At 36.6% G+C, this 26,818-nt stretch overlaps 2 non-coding genes across 2 annotated transcripts; both read left to right on the top strand.

Annotated features, from left to right (window-relative positions):
• The first annotated feature begins 12,003 nt into the window (after positions 1–12,003).
• On the top strand, positions 12,004–12,110 carry LOC128287631 (small nucleolar RNA R71). The gene has a single exon (XR_008278330.1). It is a non-coding gene; the product is annotated as a small nucleolar RNA R71 (small nucleolar RNA).
• Positions 12,111–19,196: 7,086 nt separating this feature from the next.
• Positions 19,197–19,303, top strand: LOC128287366 (small nucleolar RNA R71). The gene has a single exon (XR_008278066.1). It is a non-coding gene; the product is annotated as a small nucleolar RNA R71 (small nucleolar RNA).
• Positions 19,304–26,818: the final 7,515 nt, after the last annotated feature.

The raw sequence follows: 26,818 nt of genomic DNA, 5'->3' as shown, positions 1-26,818 counted from the left end.
AAATACCCGAATAGAATTCTCAAGCCAAAATTTTGCTTTTTCGGCATCATCATTAACATTTGCCCTGAATTCTTTAGCCCCTTGCTTGCGAATTCTATCAATTGGGGTTCTATGAAATTTCATCAGATCCATACCTTGAGGCATCGGGGGTACAGGTTGAGGAATCGGGGGAGGTGGGGGAGGTTGTTGAGCATTCGGGTTCGTACGAACGAACTCGGTGTACCATGCATTCATCATCTGGAGAAAGGCTTCCCGAGCCCCTTCTCCTCCTGACTAACAGTAGGAGGTCAATTTTCAGTCGGCACAGTCCCTTCGGCAGGAGCTGGCGCATTGCTCTCTACATCATCGGCCACAGCTGGATCGAGATCCATTTACTATATAAAAAAAATCATTTTAAAGGTCAGGAGTCGTCACACTATCACAATATATATATGGCATGTATAGCAAAACCCATACGTATACCACATTAGTCCGAGAACCGACTAAACCGTAGCTCTGATACCACCAATTGTAACACCCCCTTACCTGAGACATCGCAAGAGTCGAGCACGAGGTGTTAACAGACTTAAATTGTCACTTAAACAATTTCAAACAATTTATTTCACCTTTCTTAATAAACTGCCCATCTGCATCACAGTTGCTAAAAAAAATCATATCTCAAGTTACGAAACTCAAAAATTAAAATCCATAAATTTTTCCTAAAACTAGATTCATATATCTATTTACTAACTTTTTTCCAGAATTTTTGGTTGGGCCAATTAGTACAGTTTATTAGTTAAAATTTCCCCTATTTCAGTGTTCAACTGGTCTAATCTCTGTTCACTATGAATCACTTTTCTCTCTATACAGAATTCAAATGACTATTCCATTTGTTTCTATTAAATGTAGACTCAATACGGAATCTATACATATAAATTATGACTCATAATTATTTTTTTACAATTTTTAATAAATTTATAAAGTCAAAATAAGGGATATAGAAATTGCTATAACCCTATTCCACCAAAACTCAAATTTCTCATAAAATAAAACTCATTTACTTGTTTTGTTTCTTCCATATGAAAATAGACACAATAAGATTCAATTTAATATTTTATTAATGATCTAATTCTATTTCTAATATTTTTAGTGATTTTTCAAACTCACGTCATTACTGCTGTATGATACTATTTTATAGCAAATTTCACCTTTTTATGAATTTCCATGGATTAGATAGCACATTAAGCATACATAACACCAAATATGATCTTCATTAGCCATTCCAATGGCTAATCATTATCAAACATTTCCTTACCACCCAATGGCCATATCATAAGATCATATACAAAAAATGATTATAATGCTATACATGCCATACTCAAAATATACAATACCAAAATGGTCACGGATAGTGTAAGCGAGCCTCCGACCATTCCCAATTTCCAAGCTGGCGTGTCAAAACTACAAAGAATGGAAAAGAGGGAGTAAGCATAAATGCTTAGTAAGTTCACATGTAAATAACATGTAACATAATCATGCATTCCAACATAAAACATCATTTGTATAAATACCACCAAGACATTCATGTTACATTTGCATTTACTATCTTACCATGATTTCATCATACCAAGTTCTCAACCCCTAGGGTTTAAGCACATACCTGTCCAAATTTTCTCATTCACCACACTTACCAACATGTCACCTTCATCTTAAGTATTCTCCTTATTCACTTAAGATTCACCCATTGAACACATCGGAATATAATTTGGATACACGGATTGCATGCACATAAGTGCCATACCCGCAGCTAGACAAACTAAATAGCCTGCAGAAATTATGTAGCCAAGCTACCATGTAATCCGCCTATAAGCGAACTCGGACTCAACTCAACGAGCTAGGGCGTTCGCATCCATAAGTGAACTCGGAGTCAACTTAACAAGTTCGGATGCCTAGTTACATCTCACGAACTCGGACTCAACTTAACGAGATCGGAACTCAAATATCCAACTGACATGTCACTCGTATCCTAATCTATTCCCAAGGTTCAAACAAGATTTTCCTCAATCACACATCTTTGCTGTCTTCCACGGAATGTCGAACCGATACTTGATAGGTTTCATATTTATCAAGTAACTCACATAATTTGCATATTACTAAATAATAATCCACAAAGCATAATATATCATGATCATAATATCATATAAATGACATTAAATTACTTAAAATGACAATTATGTTACTACATTTACACCTGAACTTACCTCGGTACAAAATGTTAGAAATCGAGTCTATTCCTCGTAAACTTTATTTTTCCTTGATCACGACTCGAATCTTGTTTCTCTTGATCTTAAATAAAAATTTTAGCTTATTTAATACTCACATTTATTAAAACAGTCCTTGACTCAAACTTTGGAAAAATTACATTTTTGCCCCTAAACTTTTACATATTTACACTTTTTCCCCAAGGCTCGGAAATTAAACTTCATCCTATTTTATTATTTTTTATGACATGCTGATCATTTTTCCCTTCTATGGAAACATCAAATTCTCACTCTAACATGTACTTATGAACATTAGGTATTTTTACCAATTATGTCGTTTTACTTGTTTTCACGTAAAACCGCTTAGCAAAAGTTGTTTAACACAATTTCAAGCTTCATATTCTACCATAAAACATCAAAATAAACACATTTCACCTATGGGTATTTTTCCAAATATAAACCCTAGGTTAAATTATTGTTAGAATAAGCTTAATCAAGTTACCGGGACTCCAAAAACGTAAAGAACATTAAAAACGGGGCCAAAATGGACTTACAGTTGAGCTTGGAAGCTTGAAAAACCCTAGCTATGTCTTACTCATGTGAAATTCGGCCAAGGGGTTGAAGATGGACAAAAATTGGCTTTTAATTTTGTTTTTAAATATTTTTAATAACTAAATGACCAAAATGCCCGTAATTAAAAACTATGGTGTTTTATCTTCCTTTAGGTATTTTTGCCCAAACTAGTATAATGGTCTAATTACTATCCAAGGACCTCCACTTTAAAAACCCATTACTCACAAGTACTTAGTACCTTTGTGAACTAGAACACATATTTTACAACTTTTACAATTTAGTCTTAAATATCAAATTAGACCCTCTATCGATAAAATTTCTAAGCGAAATTTTCACAAAATCATGAAATCATGCCATAGACCTTAAAATGATAATAAAATAATTATTTCTATCCCAAATTTGTCATCCCGAAACCATTATTCCGATTAGGCCCTAATTCAGGATATTACATTATGTGCGGTCTTATTCCCACTGTAATGTCCTCTAGTCGGTCCTGAGTGGCAATGTTCCAAGATCTTCAATGCTTCTGTCCTTGTAACGCATCTCCTAATGACTTGGTCTATGCATATATGGAAAAGGAAAGGGTCCTCTAAAAAGTAGTTTTTCACATCAGTAAAGAATCGCTTCTTTTGTTGATGTGTCAACCCTTTTGGAATAATGTTAGTGGCTAAAAAATTTGCAATGTCTGCAAACCAGGGTAGCTCAAAATTAGATATGGAAAAAAATTGTTCTTTAGGGAATGAATCATTTATTTCAACTTCATCTAGCTCTTTGGTACTTGAATTTTCAAGCCTAGAAAGATGATCAGCCGCGAGATTTTTAGTTCCTTTCCTATCCTTAATTTCCAAGTCAATTCCTGCAATAACAAAATCCATCGAATGAGTCGAGGTTTTGCATCAGTCTTAGTTAAAAGGTAGTGAAGAGCAGAATGGTCAGTATAAACAACAACTCTAGACAATATTAGATATGGCCTAAATTTATCGAAAGCAAAAACCACAGCTAGCAGCTCTTTCTCCGTGGTGGTGTAGTTTTCTTGTGCGACAGTCAAAGTTTTTCTAGCATAGTAGATAGGTTGAAAATGCTTATCTCTTCACTATCCCAAAACTGCACCTACTGCAAAATCACTCGCATCATACATTAGTTAGAAAGGTGAATTCCAATCAAGTGCAATTATAATTGGAGCTTTAGTCAATTTATCCTTTAAAGTATTGAATGCTTCTAAACATTCTTGATCAAAATTAAAAGGCACATCTTTTTCTAGTAATTTAGTCAGAGGCTTAGCTATTTTAGAAAAATCTTTAATAAATCTTCTATAAAACCCAGCATGTCCTAAAAAGCTTCTAATAGCCTTAACCGATTTAGGGGCAGGTAGTTTCTCAATGGCTTCAATTTTAGATTTATTGACCTCAATCCCTTTAATAGAAATTTTATGTCCTAACACAATACCTTCTTGAACCATAAAATGACATTTTTCCCAAGTGAGCACCAGATTTGTTTCCTCGTATCTTATTAAGACTTATTTTAAATTTTTAAGGAAAAGATGGAAAGAGTTATCAAAAACCGAGAAATCATCCATAAATACCTCTATGATGTCTTCAACGAGTTCGTCAAAAATGGCCATCATGCAAAGCTGAAAAGTAGCAGGAGCATTACATAATTCGAAAGGCATTCTACGATAAGCAAACGTACTGTATGGACATGTGAATGTCGCTTTTCTTGATCTTCAGGTGCTATTGGGATTTGAATATATCCAAACGGGATTAGAACGGACTTACTATTGAGCTTGGAAAGCTTGAAAACCCTAACCATGGTTTCCCCCATGCTAATTTCGGCCTCCATGAAAAAGATGAGTAAATTTTGGCTTTATTTTCCCATTTTATTTCTTTTAATTACCAAATGACCAAAATGCCCTTCCTTACTAAACTTTCAAAAATTCCATCCATGTCCAATTTTTGTCCATCACTTAGAAATTGGTCAAATTGCTATTTAAGACCTCCTAATTAATATTTCAAAGCAATTTCATACTAGAAACTTCTAGAATGCAAGTTTTGCAACTTATTCAATTTAGTCCCTAACTTCAAATTGAGCACTTTATGCATAGAATTTCTTGACGAAATTTTCACAAAATCATGAAATCATATCATAGACCTCAAAATAATCATAAAATAATTATTTCTCTCTCGAATTTTGTGGTCCCGAAATCTCTATTCCAACTGACCCAATTTTGGGCTATTACAGAGCGTGTCTTGAATCAGTATCCTGGGATATCAAAACAAGAATTAAGAACACATAATTAAGAACAAGTTAAATATTTATCATACGATTCAGAAAATAATAACAAGATTCATCTTAGGTTTCATTCCCCTAGGAATTTAGGGGTTTAGTTTATGACTAAATAAGAATACATCTCAAAAGTATAAAAATAAAAAAACATAAAGAAAACTCTAAAACCCCTGAAGGAATTCTGAGAGAGATCTTCAGTCTTGGAGTAGCTTCGGCTTTTGGGATAGATCGTCTGGCTTTCTTCAAGTAATTCTTGGAGTGAGGTTCTATATTTCAGAAAAGTTCTGGAAGAGGCCCCCTCATTAGGTCACACTTAGGGTGTTTATATAGGCTTTGGATTATCTTTTTTCCTCCCTAAGTATCCTTTTCCGTGTAAAATACAACTCTTTGAAAATGGGACACGCCCGTGTGCCACGTCGTGTGACGTGATTGCCAGGCCGTGTTCGACCCATTAAATTGCACACAGTTATGTGTATCAATGGCCATGCCGTGTGAATCGTGATATCCTTGGTCGACACCCTCGAAGGACACGGGCATGTAAGTAGCTCGTATGGAAAGGCTTAGGTCGTGTGGTCTTCTCGATTTGGTCTATTTTGTCCCTTTTTAGCTCATTTTTGGCTCCTTTTGACTCTTGGGACTCTCCTGAGTACAAAACATGAAATAACCGGATTAAGAGCACCAAAATTCACAAATCTAGTAGTAAACATCCATAAATATGCTAAGTATTTGGGGTATAGATATGTATAATTTGGCGTTTATCAAATACCCCCACACTTAAACATTTGCTTGTCCTCAAGCAAAATTCTCATTTACTACCAGAATTCATTCTTTTCAATCACATGATCAGTATTGATAATGTTACAAACTATTCCACGAAAAATCATACAGTGAGAATTTAACTATAGGGTCATTAAAAACCTCAAACAATCTAAATCGAATATTTTGATAATAAAATCATAGGTAATCTCCTTCCTCTAAGTAATTAACTTTAGTCCAAATATACAAGAGATGACATCCTCACTAGAGATTCACTCAAATCACTCAAAGTGTTTAAGGTTCAAGATTAAGCACTCAATTATCTAACATGAAAAGTTATTACCATAGGCTTGCATGAAAATCAAATCTCCACCACTTGTAAATGATATGATATACTAATCAAAAGGTCTTTACATGGTTGTAATGGGGTTTAGGTTACAAGTATGGATACAAGCTGAAGAGACAAGGGTTAGAATTGAGATAATTTTAATATGTTACCCCACTATCAAAAACTTAATTACTGAACCACAAACAAATATCTAGAACTATTTTACATGAGTTCATGAAAACTTTAGCTTGCTGAGAATTACAATAATAATACTGAGTTTTTCTTTTAATTAAGAACAAGTTAAGTCAATACAATATAGAAATCATAATTCATGATTCAGTAACAAAAAATGGTGAACATAGTGAGGTAACAATATTAAATTTAATCTCGATAAAAAGGTAAATTAAGAAAGAGGATTTCAACAATAATGGGTTAATGGGTTAATGATAAGGGTTAATCAATAAAAAAGGTTAGTAGGCTCAAAGGGAGTTTGCTAAGGGTTTAATTATGTGGAAAGGCTTTTTATGGAGTAAGTAGGTTAAATCCTAAGTGCCTTTATCATCTCAGTATATCAAATCATACGTGTGATCTCGACATGTATAATCGAAGCAAGTTCTAGAATAACAATTCAATGTTGACACACTCAAACCACAAAAGAAGTGAGCAAGAAAGAAAGCTATATGCTCAAAAGGTTCAAAAATCTCACCAAAAATTTGGGTTTTTGATGTCATTCATGTTTACTTAAGATTTCAAGATAATACCTCAATTTAGGAAAATAGTCTAAAAATTTTAGTTCTTAAAATATCAATTTATCATGCTTGATTCTCTAATGTCCTATAATCAAATGATCATGCATAATTCCCATGATCTAATTCATGACATATCAACAATAATTATAGATCAATCAGAATTCATTCGATCAAGCTTATGAGAAAATCACTTAAGCACAAAACCAAATTCAGGGATTTGAGAATAATGCAAAAAGTTAGGCTTCATGTTCACCCCCCACACACTTAAGATGTACATTGCCCTCAATTTAGAAATACAGATTATTCAAAATAAAGAAAATCATAAGAGAAAAAGAGGTGAAACTCCCTATTATATGGATGTGGAGCTTGATTCTGAGGATGAAGTGTTCGGGGAAAGTGGTAGCTGCCATTGTTCTTGGCTAGATGAAGAAATTATGTCATTGAACATGGCACTCGTGAGGTATTATTTCCCATTTGGTTCCTCATTCCGTAAAATATTCCTAGCAGCTTTGCTTGGAAGTCTGTAGAATTATGAAGAGCTTATTAAGAGTTAGTGTGGAAGATAGCGTAGTGGGATTACTTGTTAGGAATACCAGAAAATGGAAAAAGTAAAATTTACTAATATAGATATGTCTTTCAAAATAAAATAATAAAATTGAAATGAAAATAAAAAGAAAAATAAAAATAAGAATAAAAAAAAGATAGGAGGATTCAATGATCCTCGTCAGTGGGGCCCTCAGGTGGTGGTGCTGGAGTGGCGATGTGAAAGTGCTGGCACAGCTGCTGCATCATGGCCTACATATTGTCCATCTGTCGGTCCCGTCGTTGATCTTGCTCATGAATCATCTCGAACTATGTAGTACAATACTACTCGAAGTGGGCAAGTCGGTTGGAAAGATGTGCCAATGAAGCAGCCGCATGAACTAGTCATTCCCTAGGTGGCACGGTGGAAGGCTCCTCATGCTGTGGGGGAACATCATTAGGGATGTCCTCAAGATCCTCCTCGTCAATGGCATACGAGAGACGGTACTGAGAAGGATCGGTCCCACGTCGGCGCTCAATCATCCTCATGTGTAACATAGTCGTGATGCCTTGTGGGGACATCTAACCTATTAAGGTAAGCGCTGATGACTGGGCCACAGTGTTGAGGAGGCCGAAATGTCTGGCAAGGTGCGTCACGTAGGGACCGATAGAGATCACTCCCTTCCTATGCCGCTCGGTCTGATGGCGAATGGCCAAAGCAATGAAGTATGCCGAGTCAGTCACATGTGCATTCACCATGCACCATAAATAGTAGGGGTCGTGGGTGTTGACGACGCTGGTGCTCTCTCTCCTTCTGGTCAAGGTGTGTGCCAATATGGCATGGAGATATCGTAGGGAAGGGGGAGAGCTGAGGCCTTCGAGCAGCTGGGGTTGTAGGTGGAAGAGAGTGGTGCCAAAGCCTTCCAGCACAAGGAGGGGGAGATGTGGATATTGCGTAGTAGTGCATTCATGTCCTCCTCCTCCATAAACTCATCGGTGTAAAGTCCCAGAGCAACTCCAAACTCTAGGACACTCATCGCATGAACTAGACCGCCTAATAGGAAGTGAATGGTTCCTGGGTCGTCATTGTTTGTCATCACCACCTGTAAATGAAAAGTAGAGAATAATTCTAAAGTTAGCTCTAAAGAAGTGGGCTCGGTAATAGCGAAGAACTGTTCTCATAGGTCTATAGATAGGAGGGCGCGGATGGCATCAGCAAGCTGAACTTGCTCAACGGCAGCCCAGTCGATGTAGCGACCTGTGGTGATGGGTCGTGCGCATAATATCTAAAATAGCTCCTCCTGCGAAGCTTGCAGAAATTCAAGGAATGGGTGCCGAACTTTGGCTGTAGCACGTACCGCAGAAGAACCCAGTCCCCTACGTCTCTTTGAGGATGGAACCACGGCCTTCTTGCCTCTCGATGACGACATAATGTTCCTGAAAATACATTAGCATTGATAGAATCCAAGATACATCAGTAGTTAAGCAAGAGGCCTAAAACTAATATATGCGATTTAATAGCTTAAACAATTCAAATATAGAAAATTCTAAAGCAAATTCCTAACTTGTCTAAAACATATTTGTAATAGTAACAATATCTATGCAAAACATGTAGAATACTAATGTAGCAACATAAATTGGAAAAATAAGGTTGAGAAAGGGAACCAAAGGCGGTTGTAAGGCGCTGCACGGGCGTGTTGGTGGCGAGCACAGGCATGTGACACAGGGATGAAGCCGTGTGGTGGGAAATTTGAGGGTATAGGGAGGGGAAAATGGGGATTAATGCAAGGGGAGTGAATTTGAGGGTGGTTTGGGGGTTGGGGGAGTGAGAATCTAGGGAATGGTGGCCGGAATAGGCATTAAGGGTTAGAGGAAGGTAGATTCTGACTAGGGTTTTGAAAGGAGGAAGAAGATGAACAGTGGTTTGCTTATATAGGGGAGGGGCACACGGCCTAGGGCCATGCCCATGTACTTTGAGGGTGAGCCCATGCTTTTCGAATTTTGCAAGTTAGGTCGTGTCCGGGTACTATCACACGCCCGTGTCTCTCGGGCGTGTGTCAAACACGGCCATGACGTACGGCCTTGCCCAGCTTTGCTCGCTTCTCCCACGCTCGTGTTTTATGGTAGCATACCCGTGTAGTATTGTACACGACTGAATGGCACGGGCGTGTCTAACGCCCGTGTCCAAGAAATAGAATCGAGCCTTGTCCCTGGCACGCCCGTGGTTTTTTATTCCCACGCCCGTGGTCTCCTATCAAGCTCACCCACGGCCATGTCGCAAGGTCATGGGGGATTTATCGCACCCCATGTTTTGGGAAAAGCGTGTCCTGCTTCCACACGGCCGTGCCTCTTCCCCTGTTTGGCCACGGCTTTAGGCACGCCCGTGTGCCTGGCCGTGTGTGCTGAAAAACTTTGCAATTCAAAGATTAAGTTAATGATTCAAAGTGTTAGAAATAAAAATTAAAAATAAAGAAATCAAAATATGTTAGTGCTCGGGTTGCCTCCCGAAAAGCACTTATTTATAGTCTAAGCTCGACTTACCTCTCCGTTGAATGATCATGTTGGTTCGAGGAGTTCATACTCCTCGTTCCTGTTGTCAATCTTAAAATAAGGTTTTAAACGGGTGTTGTTTACCTTAAAAGTGCCGAACTTAGGATGACTCACCTCCACCGTACCAAATGGAAAAATACTAAGTACCGTAAGAGGGATTTCCTCATTCGGTGTGGTAGTGACAATGTGAGGATCAACGGCATCTAGTAAGACTTTATCGCCAACCTTAAGTTGATTAGGAGAGGTATCGGGCTTGTTTTGGCGTAGTTTCGGTTTATCATGTGTTCTCGGTTTGTGTTCTTGCCATTCGTCTAGCTCCTCTATCCATAGTCTTCGTTCTTCATGGACATCTTTGTTCTCTATGGACGTCTTTGTTCTCTTCATGATAGTAGCGCACTGTCTCTGTTGTCTTGGTTCGAGGAAGTTCCTGCAAGGACGATTGAATATTAGTTTTATCATCGACAGGTTTTATAGCATTATTTTGAGTTTTAGAGGTTTTGACTGAGTCGCGTGCTTGGAGTGTTACTGTGTCATCACCTGCACGAAGTGTTAGCTCTCCTGTGCCTACATTAATGATGGTTCTAGTAGTTGCTAAAAAGGGTTATCCTAAAATTAAAGGTACCTCGTTATCCTCGTCCATATCTAAAACGACAAAGTCTACTGGTAAATAAATTTATCAATTTTAACGAGAACATCTTCAATAATACCCTTAGGAAATCTAACTGTTTTGTCAGCCAATTGTATGCTCATCCTATTCTGTTTGGGTTTACCGAGACCTAGTCATTTAAACATTTTATATGGCATAACATTTATACTTGCCCCTAGATCAGCTAAAGTATTATTCACAGATAAACTACCAATTAAGCAAGGAATTGTAAAACTCACTAGATCTTTCAATTTGTTAGGTAGCTTATTCTTTAGAATAGCTGAGCAGACTGCATTTAGTTCCCCATGCGATGTAGCGTCTAATTTTCTTTTATTGGTTAGAAGTTCCTTTAAGAATTTTGCTGAGTTGGGCATCTGCGAAAGAACTTCAATAAAGGGTAAGTTAATATGTAATTATTTAAAGAGTTTGACAAACTTACTGAATTGTTCTTCTTTTCTATCTTTCGTCATCACTTTAGGGTACGGCACACGAGGTTCATGATTCGTAATTACCTATTTGGGATCATTATTGTTTACCTCTTCTCGTCCTTTGTTCATCGCGTTGTCTTGTTGTATTTCTGGCTCGGGTGCAATGAGTCCGTCCTTATTTTGAGTGCTAATTGCATTGAGGTGTTCCCTCGGATTAGGTTTAGTATTACTTGGTAAGCTACCTTGTGGTCATTCGGAGATTAGTTTGGATAGCTGGCCTATCTGAGTTTCGAGTCCTTGGATTGATGCTTGTTGATTCTTAAGTGTTGTCTCAGTATTTTGAAAACCGGTTTGTGACACCGAGATGAATTTAGAAAGCATCTCTTCAAGTTTTGGTTTCTTCTCTTGTTGATAAGGTGGCTGTTGAAAACCCTGAGGATTTTGTGGCTTTTGATTCCCTTGACCACCCCAGGAGAAATTTGGGTGGTTCCTCCAACCTGCATTATAGGTATTACTATATGGGTTATTTTGAGATCGAAAGTTATTGTTACCCATATAGTTGACTTGTTCTTCTTCAGTTGTAAGATTGAAGGATTGGTATTCTGTATGCACACCTCCGCCACTTGAGTCACACCTCATTACTGGATGTACCTGCGTAGAACCAAGTAAGCCATCAATCTTTTTATTGAGAAGTTCTACCTGATTAGAGAGCATGGTGATTGAATCGATGTTATAAACGCCGGCTGTTTTTGTTGGCTTAGTCCTCATAACTTGCCACTGATAGTTATTTAGTGACATCTCCTCTATAAATTCATAGGCATCTTCCGGTGTTTTATTGTTGATGGTTCCACCAGCATCTGCGTCAACCATCTGCCGAGTCGAGGGATTCAGGCCATTGTGGAATGTTTGTACTTGAAGCCAAAGCGGTAACCCATGGTGAGGGCACCTTCTTAGTAAGCCCTTGTATCTCTCTCATGCATCGTAAAGTGTTTCTAAATCCATCTGCACAAAAGAAGAGATATCATTACATAATTTAGCCGTTTTAGCCAGCGGAAAATATTTTAGTAAAAATTTCTCAGTCATTTGTTCCCAAGTAGTGATAGACCCTCGCGGTAACGAGTTCAACTACTGTTTAGCTTTTTTTCAGTGAAAAGGGAAATAACCGAAGACTAATGACATCATCAGAAATGCCATTAATTTTGAATGTATTGCAAAATTACAGGAAATTTGCTAAGTGAGCGTTGGGATCTTCATCCTGCAAAACATCAAACTGAACAAACTACTATATCATCTGAATAGTGTTAGGTTTTAATTCAAAAGTATTTGCAGCTACAGTAGGTCTAATTATGTTAGATTCAGTTCCTGTTAAAGAAGGTTTAGCATAATCATACATAGTACGTGGAGCAGGATTTTGATTAGCAGCAATAGAAGGAGGTAGCTGATTGCTTTGGTTTTCAGCCATCTCGTCGGTTGGGGTTTGAGTATCTTATTCTTGCTCGTTTTCCGTGTATCGTAAGCTACGCCTTATTTCTCTTTGATTTTTACGAATTGTATGATCGATTTCTTCGTCAAAAAGTAATGGTCCCGACGGGTTTCTTCTAGTCATAAACTATAAAAACCTGCCAAGAGAGAGGAAAAGTAAATTAATAAATAATAAAATAAAATAAAATTGCAAGAAAAATAAATGGCTAAAGTAATAAAAATTTAGTGTTCCTAATATTTTAGTTCCCCGGAAACAGCGTCAAAAACTTGATCGCGTGATTCGTAACAAGTAATAAATATTTATAATGAAGATCAAACCTAGACTAACTATTATCACGACGAAAAGGCAAGCGCACCTATCGAACAATAGTATAGTAATGGCAAGACCGGGATATCGTACCCAAGGGAACCAAAAGTACTAGTAATAACTATCTTTTTATTATCTAGCCTAAGAATAAAAGGGTTTGTTTTAATTAACTAATTATTTAAACTAAGAACACACAGTGAAAAGAATTGGGGAATTGGTTTTGGGAAAATCGATTGACTTGAGACAATACCTAAGGAAAAATCCACCTAGACTTTACTTGTTATTCTGGCTCCGAATCGAACGATTTATTCATTCAACTTGTTCCGTAGAGATCCCTAAGTTATGTTATTATCCCTATTCAAGACTAATAACTTCTAATCCCTAAATTGAATAACGGAGACTTTTCTCTAATTAACACTCTAGGGTTGCATTAACTCGATCTATGGACCCCCTTATTAAGTTTCACCCTAATCCGGCAAAATCTTGTCACCCTATTTCTAGGCGCGTAATCAACTCCGCTTAATTATGGCAAATGTACTCTTAGATAGGGTCTATTCCTCCTCTGAATAAGAGCGTGTAATACCCTTTACCCGTACCCGAGGTCGGGATAAGGTATGAGGCATTACTGGACAAACATACAAACATTAAACTAAAATACGGGCCATAAAATTTCATTCATATTTCAAAACGTTCATTCACTTACACATAGTCACTTATTTGAGTCTACGAAGCCCAAAACATACTTTAGAAAGGGTTTGGGACTAAACCGAGAACTTACAAAAATCTTGGAAATTTCATGCTTTAAGGCTCCATACACCCGTGTCCCAAAGTCGTGTTCCATACACGGCTGAGACACATGGTTGTGCCTCTGCCTGTGTGGAATATACCTAGGCTATTTTCCAAGCTTTGGTCAACTTTAATCTCTTACACACTTATACAAAATCAAAAGCATATAACATGGTATTCATTTATGATTAAATATTCTCAATTAAACCACAAACATAGCATTTGTATATCATCATACATGTGTCTCTCATACTCATTTTACCTTGTTTATTATAGTACCACTTATACATTTATACCAAGATTATAATCTTACCAAATATCTTCAGCTTAATCATCAAGAATTCATATTTAAAACTAGATCATATCTTTATAAAATATCACAATTCAGATGCGCAAATAACATGTTTTCCTAAAACATTTTAATTCAACTCCATACCCTACAAGCATTACATTGAGACTAGTCATATATATATACATGTCATGATACATATCATTCTCTTTCTGTTTTCTTATAAACACATATCATTTATTTCATTTTATCAATATTTCATATACCATAGTTTCCATGTATTCCACATATATTTATTTTCCTCCTCCTCCTTTCCATTCCACATCCTTAATGTATATAGCATTCTTGTAAGTACGATTTCACAATTTACTAATAAATGCTCACATCAAACTATCCACACAAGTTATAGTCACTTACTTATTTATAATTCGAGCTACAGAGCTCCAAATTAAGATCTATAAATTTCCCCTAAAACTGGACTCACATATCTTTGCACCATAAAATTTTCATAATTTTTGGTTTAGCAAATTAGTACAGTTTATTCATTAAAATTTCCCCTGTTTCACATTCTGACAGTTCTGACCACTCTTCACTAAAAATTAATATCTCACAATACAGAAATCAGATAATATTCTTGTTGATTTATATTGAAAATAGACTCACTAGGGATTTTAAAAATATAATTTTAAGCCTCTAATTATTTTTATCCAAATTTTTGTGATTTTCCAAAGTCCGAACAGGGGATCACATAATCATTCTAAACCAGTCTCACAAAAACAAAAATATATCAAAATATAGAAATCATTTTCTTTCTCTATTTATTTTATATGAAAATAGACTCATTAAGATTTAATTTGATATCTCATTCAGTCTCTGATTCAATTTCTACTATTTTTGGTGATTTTTCAAAATCACATCACTGCTACTGTCTAAAACAGTTTTATTGCTAATTCACTCTTTCACACTTTCTTTGTATTAACCTCATTTTAACATACATATCACAAATCATTTTCACCACATTTCATACATCACAAGTATAGGCCCATGATCACAAGGTCACCATAAAATCATCCTCATGTATAACTTACTTGTTTATAACCTTACCACATCCTGGCCACTTAATGAACACATCATTCACATAACCAAGTTCATGCACTTATTCATCACAAAACTCACAAAGCAATACATAGAGAGTCTCCCGTTGAACACTTCGGACCAATCCTCGATACTTGGTGGTTTCAGCACATAGCTCCACCCATCATATAGTTCGGCTCTCTTGTACACATGTTGAACACTCAGTACCACCCATGTAACCTAGCTAATTTATCTCGTAGCTCTCTTGTCTACATGGTGTCCTTCACCTGGAACCACGCATGCGACCTAGCTACATATATCCCGTAGCTCTCTTGTCTACATGGTGTACACATAGTATCACCCATGCGACCTAGTTACATCATAATGTCTTGTAGCTCTCTTGTACACATGATGTGCACTCAGCACCATACATGTGACTAGCTACATACTATATGCATCATCCAATCTTTCTGAAGGTTCAACCGGGATTTCTCTCTCTTTTCCAACAATTTCACCAATCAAGTAATTATCCACAAACATATTTCCAATATTATTATAAAATATCATAATACAAGTAATATTGATGTATTACTTACATATAAACTTACATCTCATTTAATATCAAGGCAATAATATTAAATTACACATTGCCATATTAAAATCATATGAACTTACTATTTCCCATAATATCCATAATCATAGAAATCACATTTATGTATGATAATTCAATGCACTTCATGTACCATAGACATATTTTTAAATCAATTCATAAACTTGGCACCATAATCATTTAATTTAACATAATTCAATTAATTCACTAAATTTAACTTTCAAATATAAATTACAACATTATTGTCAGTATTATTATCATACCAACTTACATACTTTCAACACCTCGAAAATTATAATAAATATATCAATTTTACATTGAAACATGCATAAATTAATGCTTATTATACATATGAACTTATCTCGATACTAAAACGATCATTTTACCAACTTTTCTAATTTTTGATTTTTCTCTCATTCTAGGTTCAAATCTTATTTTTCGGGATCTAAAACATCATATTTTACTTATTTAATTAATCTACTATTCAAAACAGTCCTTAACTCAAACTTTGGAAAAATTACAATTTTGCCCCTAAACTTTTGCATATTTACACTTTTGCCCCTAGGCTCGGGAATTAAACTTCATCCCTTATTCTTATGTTTTATGACATGTTGATCACTTTTCTCTTCTATGGCAACATCAAATTCTCACTCTAACATATACTTATGACTATTAGGTATTTTTACCGATTAAGCCCTTTTACTCGTTTTCACTCAAAACCGAGTAGCACAAGTTGTCTAACATAATTTAAAACCTTATATTCTATCATAAAATAGCAAAATAAACACATTTCACCTATGAGTATTTTTCCAAATATGAACCCTAGCTTAAATTATTGCTAGAATAAGCTTAATTAAATTACCAGGATTCCAAAAATGTAAAGAACTTGAAAAACGGGATTAGAACAGACTTACTATTGAGCTTGGAAAGCTTGAAAACCCTAGCCATGGTTTCCCCCATGCTAATTTCAGCCTCCATGAAAAAGATGAGTAAATTTTGGCTTTATTTTCCCATTTTATTTCTTTTAATTACCAAATGACCAAAATGCCCTTCCTTACTAAACTTTCAAAAATTCCATCCATGTCCAATTTTTGTCCATCACTTAGAAATTGGTCAAATTGCTATTTAAGACCTCCTAATTAATATTTCAAAGCAATTTCATACTAGAAACTTCTAGAATGCAAGTTTTACAACTTATTCAATTTAGTCCCTAACTTCAAATTGAGCACTTTATGCATAGAATTTCTTCACGAAATTTTCACAAAATCATGAAATCATATCATAGACCTCAAAATAATCATAAAATAATTATTTATCTCTCAAATTTTGTGGTCCCGAAACCTCTGTTCCAACTAGACCTAATTTTGGGCTATTATAGAGCGTGTCTTGAATTAGTATCCTGAGATATCAAAACAAGAATTAAGAACACATAATTAAAAACAAGTTAAATATTTATCATACGATTCAGAAAATAATAACAAGATTCGTCTTAGGTTTCATTCCCCTTAGGTATTTAGGGGTTTAGTTTATGACTAAATAAGAATACATCTCAAAAGTATAAAAATAACAAAACATAAACAAAACTCTAAAACCCCTGAAGGAATTCTGAGAGAGATCTTCAGTCTTGGAGTAGCTCTGGCTTTTGGGATGGATCGCCTGGCTTCCTTCAAGTAATTCCTGGCGTGTGGTTCTGTATTCCAGAAAAGTTCTGGAAGAGGCCCCTCATTAGGTCACACTTAGGGTGTTTATATAGGCTTTGGATTATCTTTCTTCCTCTCTAAATATCCTTTTCCGTGTAAAATACAACTCTTTGAAAAAGGGACACGCCCGTGTACCACAGTCGTGTGACGTGATTGCCAGGCCGTGTTCGATCCGTTAAATTGCACACGGCCATGTGGGTCAATGGCCAGGCCGTGTAAATCGTGAGAGCCTTGGTCGACACCCTCGAAGGACACGGGCATGTAAGTAGCCTGTGTGGAAAGGCTTAGGCAGTGTGGTCTTCTCGATTTGGTCTGTTTTGTCCCTTTTTAGCTCGTTTTTGGCTCCTTTTGACTCTTGGTGCTCTCCTGAGTACAAAACATGAAATAACCGGATTAAGAGCACCAAAATCCACAAATCTAGTAGTAAACATCCATAAATATACTAAGTATTTAGGGCATAGATATGTATAATTTGGCATTTATCAAAGGTAATTCAACATCCTTATCCATGTCAAGCACAACGAAATCAACAGGGAATATAAATTTATCTACTTTTACAAGTACGTCCTCGATAATTCCCCTAGGATATTTAACAGATCTATCAGCTAATTGAATGCTCATCCTAGTGGGTTTAGGTTCCCCAAGACCAAGTTGATTAAACATTTTATATGGCATCAAATTAATGCTAGCGCCTAAGTCAGCTAGTGCCTTATCGACATTCAAACTACCAATTAAGAAGGGAATAGTAAAACTTCTTGGATCTTTAAGTTTGGTTGGTAGTTTATTTTGGAGTATGGCTGAGCACTCCTCATTAAGTTCCACTATAAATAGGTCTTCAAACTTCCTTTTGTTTGTTAGAAGCTCCTTTAAAAATTTTGCATATGTAGGCATCTGTGATATAGCTTCAACAAAAGGTAAGTTAATATGCAATTGTTTAAAAAGTTCAAGAAATTTACCAAATTGTGCATCCATACGGTTTTTCTTCAACTTTGCTGGATATGGGATTGGTGGTGTATATTCCTTTGGCATCGGATTCTCATTGTGCTCGGGTTTTACCTCCTCTCCTTTGTTTCTGTCAACTTCTTATGATGGTGTCTTTTCAAATTCAGCTAACACTTTCCCAATCCTTAGTGTAACTGCTTTTACATGCTCTTTTGTATTGGGTTCGGTGTTTTTAGGTAGACTTTCTGGTGGTCTTTCTGAAATCATCTTAGCCAGCTGCCCAATTTGATTCTCAAGTCCTTGGATCGATGCTTACTGATTTTTAAGTGCAGTTTTAGTGTTCTGAAAATGAGTTTCCGCTACTGAAATAAATTTTAACATCATCTCCTCAAGGTTCAGCTTTTTCTCTTGCTGGTAAGGTTGTTGTTGGAAGCCTGGAGGGGGTGGTGGTCTCTGATTCCCTTGGTATCCCCATGAGAAATTTTGGTGTCTCCTCTATCCTGCATTGTAAGTGTTACTATAAGGATTATTTTGAGGTCGATGATTATTACCCATATAATTTAACTGCTCATTTTCCATGTTGTGGCCATAAGGTGGGTGTTTTGAATTGCTCGTTCCTCCTCCACTTGTATTGTATTGCATTACTGGGTGAACTTGTGAAGAACCAAGTAAACCATCAATTTTTCTATTCAAAAGTTCTACCTGATTAGAAAGCATGGTGACCGAGTCGACGTTAAAAGCGCCGACTGCTTTTGTTGCCTTTATCCTCATGACTTGCCACTGATAATTATTCAGTGACATCTCTTTTATAAATTCATAAGCCTCCTCAGGTGTCTTATTATTGATAGTCCCACCAGCAGCTGCATCAATCATCTGTCTAGTCGAAGGATTCAGGCCATTGTGAAAAGTTTGAACTTTTAGCCAGAGTGGTAATCCATGGTGAGGGCACCTTCTCAAAAGATCCTTGTATCTCTCCCATGCATCATAGACTGTTTCGAGGTCCATTTGCACAAAAGAAGAGATGTCATTCCTCAACTTAGCCATTTTAGCTGGTGGAAAATATTTAAGTAAGAATTTTTTAGTCATTTGTTCCCAAGTAGTGATTGACCGTCATGGTAACGAGTTCAACCACTGTTTAGCCTTATTCCTTAATGAAAAGGGAAATATCCGAAGGCAATGGCATCATTAGAAATGCCATTGATTTTAAACGTGTCGCAGAATTCCAGAAAATTCGCTAAGTGAGTGTTTGGATCCTCATCCTGAAAGCCATCAAACTGAACAAATCGTTGGATCATTTAAATTGTGTTGGGTTTCAGTTCAAAATTATTTGCAGCAATAGCATGCCTAACTATACTTGACTCAGTTCCTGTTAAATTAGGTTTAGCATAATCATACATAGTGCGTGGAGCAGGATTCTGATTTACTGGATTGGCAGCAATCGCAGGAGGTAGCAAATTTTCCTGATTTGCAGCCATCTCCTCGGCTGTGGTCTGAATATCATCCTCTTGCCCTTCCTCTATGTATCTTAAGCTTCGCCTTATTTCTCTTTAGTTTCTGTGAGCTATGTGTTCAATTCACTATCAAAAAGTAATGGTCCTGATGGGTTTCTTCTAGTCATAAACTATAAAAACCCGCTAGAAGGAAAAAGAAAATTTAGTAACAAAAATAAAAAAAATATAAATTGCAATAAAATAAATGGCTAAAGTAATAAAAATTAAGTGTTCCTAATATCTTAGTTCCCCGGCAACGGCGCCAAAAACTTGATGTGATGTGAATCGTGATAAGTTTTATAATTTATGAATGCCTGTTCTTGAAAACTAACTATTATCACAACAACGGCAAGCGCACCATATTGAACAGTAGTATAGCTTATGGCAAGACTGGGATGTCGAACCCAAAGAAACTAAAAGTACTAGTATTAACTCTCTTTCTATTATCTAGCCTAAATAAAGGGGTTTGTTTTATCGAAATTAATTACTTAACTAAGAATGCACAGAAAGTAAATTAGGGAAATAACTTTTGGAAAAACTGAATGATTTGGACAATACCTAAGGGAAAAATCCACCTAGACTTCACTTGTTATTGACTCTGAATCAAACGATTTATTCACTTGACTTGATCCGTAGAAATCCCTAAGTTATATTATTATCTCTCTCAAGACTAACAACATCTAACCCTAGGTTGATTAATTGAAATCTCTTTCTAATTAAGACCCCTAGTGTTGCATTAACTCGATCTATGGATTCTTTTATTAGGTTTCACCCTAATTCGGCAAAATTATGTCACCCTATGTTTAGGCGTGCAATCAACTCCACTTAATTATGCTAGATCTACTCTTAGACAGGGACTTGTACTCCTCTGAATAAGCACATCAATACTTGAATTAATATTCTGGAATATTAAAGCAAGAATTAAGAACTCATAATTAAGAACAAGTCAAATATTTATCATATAATTCAGAAAATAATAACAAGCTCCATCTTAGGTTTCATTCCCCTTAGGTATTTAAGGGATTTAGTTCATAAGCGTAAAAGAAAACATCTCATAAGAATAATGATAACAAAATATAAAGAAAACCCAAAAACTTCTGAAGGAAATTGAGGGGAGATCTTCAGTCTTGAAGGATAATCTAGCTTCTGAGATGGATCAATCAGCTTTCTTTGAGTAATTCCTTGCCTCCTACTCTGTGTCCCTCTTCTAGGTATCTTCTGGGGTGTTTATATAGGCTTTAGAATGCTTCAAAACCCTCAAGAGTGGCCTTTTCTGAATAGGACTAGACTTGGGCTCAACAGGGACACGCCCATGTGACACGCCCATATGCAAGTGCTTCAACCTGTGTCCGAGTCTGTTGAATGGACACGAGCATGTGAACTACCCGTGTGAGGAAGTCCAGGCCATGTTGATTTCCCACGTTGACCCATTTTCTCCGTTTTTGGCTTGTTTCTCGCTCTTTTTACTCTCCTATGCTCACCTAAGTATAAAACATGAAATTAAAGGATTAGGAGCATCAAATTCACCAAATCTAAGGATAATTCATCCAAAATTATGCTAAGCATGGGATAAAAATATGTATAAATTACGGTTTATCAATAATTGATACACATTCTCATCGTACTATCTTTATTTTTCTTAAATAGAACCAAAGCACCCCAAGGTGAGAAACTAGGTCTGGCAAATCCTCTATCGGTCAACTCTTGCAACTGAGACTTTAATTCTTTTAACTCCGTCGGAGCCATTCTATACGGAGCTATTGAAACCGGAGTAGTACCAGGTACCAATTCAATACCAAATTCTACCTCTCTAACCAAAGGTAATCCCAGAAGTTCTTCAGGAAATACATTAGGGAACTCACACACAATAGGCACTAATTCAACTTTCTTTTTTGAAACTCTCGAATCAATCACATATGCAAAATAAGCTTCACAACACTTTCTCATAATATTTAAAGCTTTCATCGAAGATATTACAGCAGGCAATTCATTCAAATCACTAGATTCAATTCTGACTATTTTATCATTCTTGCATCTCAAATCAATAGTTTTCCGTTTGCAGTTCACAACAGCATCATGCAAACTTAACCAATCCATACCCAAAATTATATCAAATTCATCAAAAGTTAACAAGATCAGATTAGTAGGAAAACAAGTGCCTCGAAACATTAACGGACAATTCTTGCATTCTTTATCAACCAGAACACATTTGCCTAGGGGGTTTGAAACTCTAATTACCAATTTAGTAGACTCTACAGGCAAAGTCTTACTGTTCACTAAGTTCATGCATATGTACAAATATGTCTATCCAGGGTTTATCAAAGCAATCACATAAGTATCATAGAGAGTAAATGTACTCGTAATCACATCTGGCGATGAAGCTTCCTCACGAGCTCAGATAGCATAGGCTCTAGTAGGTGCACGAGCCTCAAAACTAATAGTTATGTCTTTTGCTCCTCTTTGACTACTGCTTATATTTCCCAAATTTCTGAAAGGTCTACCACGAGAAGCATTACCACTCTGCCTCGAATTTTGAACATTATCTTTTTCAGCTAAATCTGGGCAATCTTTTATAAAATGATTTCTTGAACCACAACTATAACAAGCTCGGCTATTACTTTTTCCTTAGCATTCTTCAAAATGTCATCTTCCACATTGATCACACTCAGGCTTTTCATTCTTTGCATTATCAACACTAGCAACAGATGTAGCTGAAGATTTGAAATTTGATTGCGATCTAACACAATCTCTATTTGAATATCCCACACTAGTCTTTGAACGACTGCTATCATCTCTAAACTTCTTTGATCCAGATTGAAACAATTTGCCCGATGATCTCTTTCGTACCTCTCTAGCTTCAAAATCAGCTTTTTTTTTTTCTCTTTCCCAAGATCTTTAGCTTTACATGCTCGTTCCACAAGTACAATGAATTCTTTGATTTTCAGAATCCCGACTAACAGAAGAATATCTTCGTTTAAGCCATCCTCAAATCATTTGCATATTATTGCTTCTGTAGATACACATTCGTGAGCATACTGACTTAACCTTACAAATTCTCGCTCGTATTATATGACAGACATACGGCCTTGTTTAAGCTCAAGAAACTCTTTACGTTTCTGATCAATGAATCTCTGAGTGATATATTTCTTTCAAAATTTAGTTTGAAAGAAATCCCAAGTAACCCGTTCACTCGGAACCACAGATGTCAAAGTCTTCCACCAATGGTACGTCGCATCTCTCAAAAGGGAAACAACACATTTAATGCATTCTTCTGGACTCAAAGACAATTCATCAAACACTCTTATCGTATTCTCTAACCAGAACTCGACTTTTTCAGCATCATCACTCGTTGTAGCTAGAAACTTGTCAGCCCCATGTTTTCTAATCTTATCGACTGGTGGTCTACTTAACTGAACCGGATTCACTGGTGGCATAACAGGAGTTTGAGGAGGATTAACCGGAGGTGGAGGTTGTTGTAAAGCTGGATTGGTTCGATATATTGTGTGACAGCCCAAAATTGACCCTAGTCGGAAGGTGGTCTCGGGACCACAAAACCGAGGCATAAAAATAATTAAAAATTTATTTTGATGCCTATAATATGTGTGTGCTCATGTATGACATTTTATGATGATTGATTTAGTGTTATAAGGGTGAATTCCACAAGAAAGGACTTAGTAATGAACTTTGAAAGTATGATAGGAAATGTGTGATGACTAATTAAAGCATGCATGCAAAATAATGGACTTGCATGTCAAATTCCCCTTTATAGGTGGTGGCCGGCCATGACAAGGAGGATGGGCTAAACATGTCATGAAACATGTTTTGTTGGTGCATTAGGGTGAAATAATAAACAAAGGTGTATGGGTGATAAAAAATGAAAAAAATGTGTGTGAGTATGGTAATCCCCCATTGCCGTGAGTTGTAGAGAAGGAAAGAAAAAATTTTGTTCATCCTTTCTTTGAGCCAAAACTAAGGAAGAAGGAGGATTTTTGCTTCATGCTTGGTTTGGAAGAGATCTAGAAGGAGATTTGGCTAAGTTTGCATCAAGATTAAGGTATGTATGAGGTTGTGTTAGGAGTTTCATGCATGTTTTGGTTGCTAACTTGATGTGCATGTTAGCCATCGCTCAAATCTTTGTTAAGCCATGGAAATGGTATTTGGCCAAAGTTGTTATGGTGATAAAGCCATTGCATGCTAAGTGTGAAGCTTGATGATGATGCATGCAATGATGGATTGTCTACTCTTGAGTAAGATTTTGAGCTTTCTTTTGTTTTATCATGATTGAAGTTGAAAAGGAGCATGATTGTCATATTCGCCATGATGCATTCATGAGTATGGTTCATGCTTCTTGCATGTTAGTTAAAATTTGTGTTTTGGATGGCTATGGACACCTTGAAATTGACCATGCTCATATATGTATATATATGTTTGCACATGATGTTTTGGTTATGAAGGAAGTGATGAATAAGTTTGTTTAAAGAAGAAGATGTTGAAGAATAATTGTGAAATTGCAAGCACAAATCGGCCTAGCACACATATAAGTGCTTGATGCTATATTATAAGTTTTGAGCCACAATATGCAAAGCATTAACTAGTAAAATGCATGCTGTTTTTGTGAGGTATTAAGTGCATAATTGGCCTCAACATGTACATGAATATTCGGCCTTGGGTAGCCTATTGAAGGCCTTAGCATTTCCTTGATGCTCAAATAAATTGTATTGAATTGCTTGATGTAGTATAAAATGTGCATGACCATTGTGTATTCAAGCTAAAGAGTGGCCATATGACCATTTAAATTCCTTGTCATATTCGGCCATAAGCTAGCACAATGAGGTTTTAATAAATTGAATTTGTTTGAATTAGCTCAAGAGCTAAGAGGTCCACAATTGGACAAGGGGAAGGAAAAAATGATCGAATAGCCGTAAAAGCCGTTCGACAACATCCGAGGTAAGTCCTCAAGAAGTGACCTTACTTGAATTATGTGAGATGAAATATGGATGTGTATGATTATTGATTATGTGTGTATGAGTATTTGAATTCCACCCGGGCTAAGTCCCGAAGGCGAATATGCTAATGATTATAATTGTGTTTGAGCCTTAGTAAGGAAAATGAAATATGTATGTCCAATGATTATTGATGTATGTGTGCATGAGAAATTGAATGATATCCGGCTAAGCCCCAAGACAATTATGCTGAAAATTATATCCGGTTAAGACCAAGGCAATTGTGCTAGTAGCTATATCCGGCTAAGACCAAGGCATTCGTGCAAGTTGTTAAATCCGGCTAAGACCCAAAGGCATTTGTCCAAATCGTGATATCCGGGTTAAGTCCCGTGAGGCCTTGGTGCGGGTTACCATAACCGGCTATGTCCCGGCGATTGAACGAGTAGCAACGTCGGTTAAACTCCGAAGGTATGTGATTTGAAAATTATAAGCTTGCTGGAAAATTTCAGCTAATGCACTTGTGAAATTTCCCAATGACAAGGTAAGTGCGGTGTGTGCTTTATGCGCTAGGAGTAAGAGCGTATGAATATCCGCTCCTATGATGGAGCGAGTTATCGGCCTTAATGAAGCCGTTATTTGTGTATGAACATAAGTGTTGGGATGGTGAAGTAAGTATGATTATGTGAATGTGCATTAATGAAATGATGCATTTGGTTATGTGAATGTATTGCTTTAATTAAAGCTGATTATATTCCTTGAGACTTACTAAGCATAAAATGCTTACCCGTTGCTTTGGCTCTCTGTTTTATAGATTTCGCCGATAGCAAACGGATTCGGGATCAATAAAGTCGAAGTCATCCACACTATCCACGCCTCTATTTTGGTATAAATTTTGGTTGAACTTTGAAATGGCATGTATAGGACTACCCTTGTTGGTTTAAAAATGTGGCGATGTATATGTATACGGCCATGCGAAAATGGCTCGTAAAAGGAAGCATGAACTTAGACTATTTGTGGTTTGAATGTATATATATGGTGTCATGATGTGATTATGGATCGGAAATGGGAGTGTTGGTCACATGATCAGCCATTGGTATGGTTAAAATGATCATATGTGAACCTATGTATGGCAAGACTAGTTGGTTGATGGAGACTACAAAAATAGATAAGACCTACCTTAAAACAGATGCTGCCAGCTGCAGTGACGTGAATGTGAAAAATCACCAAAATTGTAGGAATGGTATTAAATAGTGAATAAGCTATGTAAATTAACCTTAATGAGTCTATTTTCATATGGAAGAAGCGAAATGATCATAGGAGTTACATGTTAAGAGATATTGAAGCTATTGTGAAACAGGGCCAGAATGGTTTCTGGGTCCCCTGTCGCAACTTTAAAAATTCACTGTAAATTATCCAGAAAGAATTAGGAGAGATACCTTATATGTAAAGATTCCATTTTAAGTCTAGTTTCATTAGAAACAAACGGCACCAGAATTAAATCCCTGTACAGAGAGATATTCAAGTTATACCGCGAGAAGGTCAGAGCAGTCGATCCCTGTAACATGGGTGACTTTAACTAATAAACTGTACCAATTGGCCCGACCAAAAATTCTAGAAATAAATCCATGGATGGATATATGAGTCTAAATTCAGGGAAAATTTACGAAACCAGTTTCTGAGTTTTGAAACTCGAGATATGATTTTTAAGGCGACGGTGATGCAGTTTTCCAGCCTGACTGGAAATGCCAAATTGGTGGGCAAAACATGTGAACTTGGCTTGTTAACCCCTCGTGTCTGACACCGGCGATGGTCTCGGGTTCGGGGTGTTACATATTGGGTGAACCAATCATTCATCATCTGATAAAAGGCTTGTTTAGCCTCATCATCACGGCTACTCGTAGCCAGTCGAGAATCAGATGGCACCGTCCCTTGCGTGAGAGTAGGGGCATTGCTTTCAACATAGTCTACTATAGCTTTTTCGGAATCCATTTGTTATATAAAAGCACATTTCAATGTCAGGATTCATCACACTATCGCAGTTCATAAATATGGCATGCATAGCTAGACTCACAAACGCTATGGCAGTCCTAGAACTGAATAAACCATAGCTCTGATACCAA

This window comes from Gossypium arboreum, chromosome 13 (assembly GCF_025698485.1).
Source record: "Gossypium arboreum isolate Shixiya-1 chromosome 13, ASM2569848v2, whole genome shotgun sequence".
NCBI lineage: Eukaryota > Viridiplantae > Streptophyta > Magnoliopsida > Malvales > Malvaceae > Gossypium > Gossypium arboreum.
This window is presented reverse-complemented; position numbering and strand designations above follow the sequence as displayed.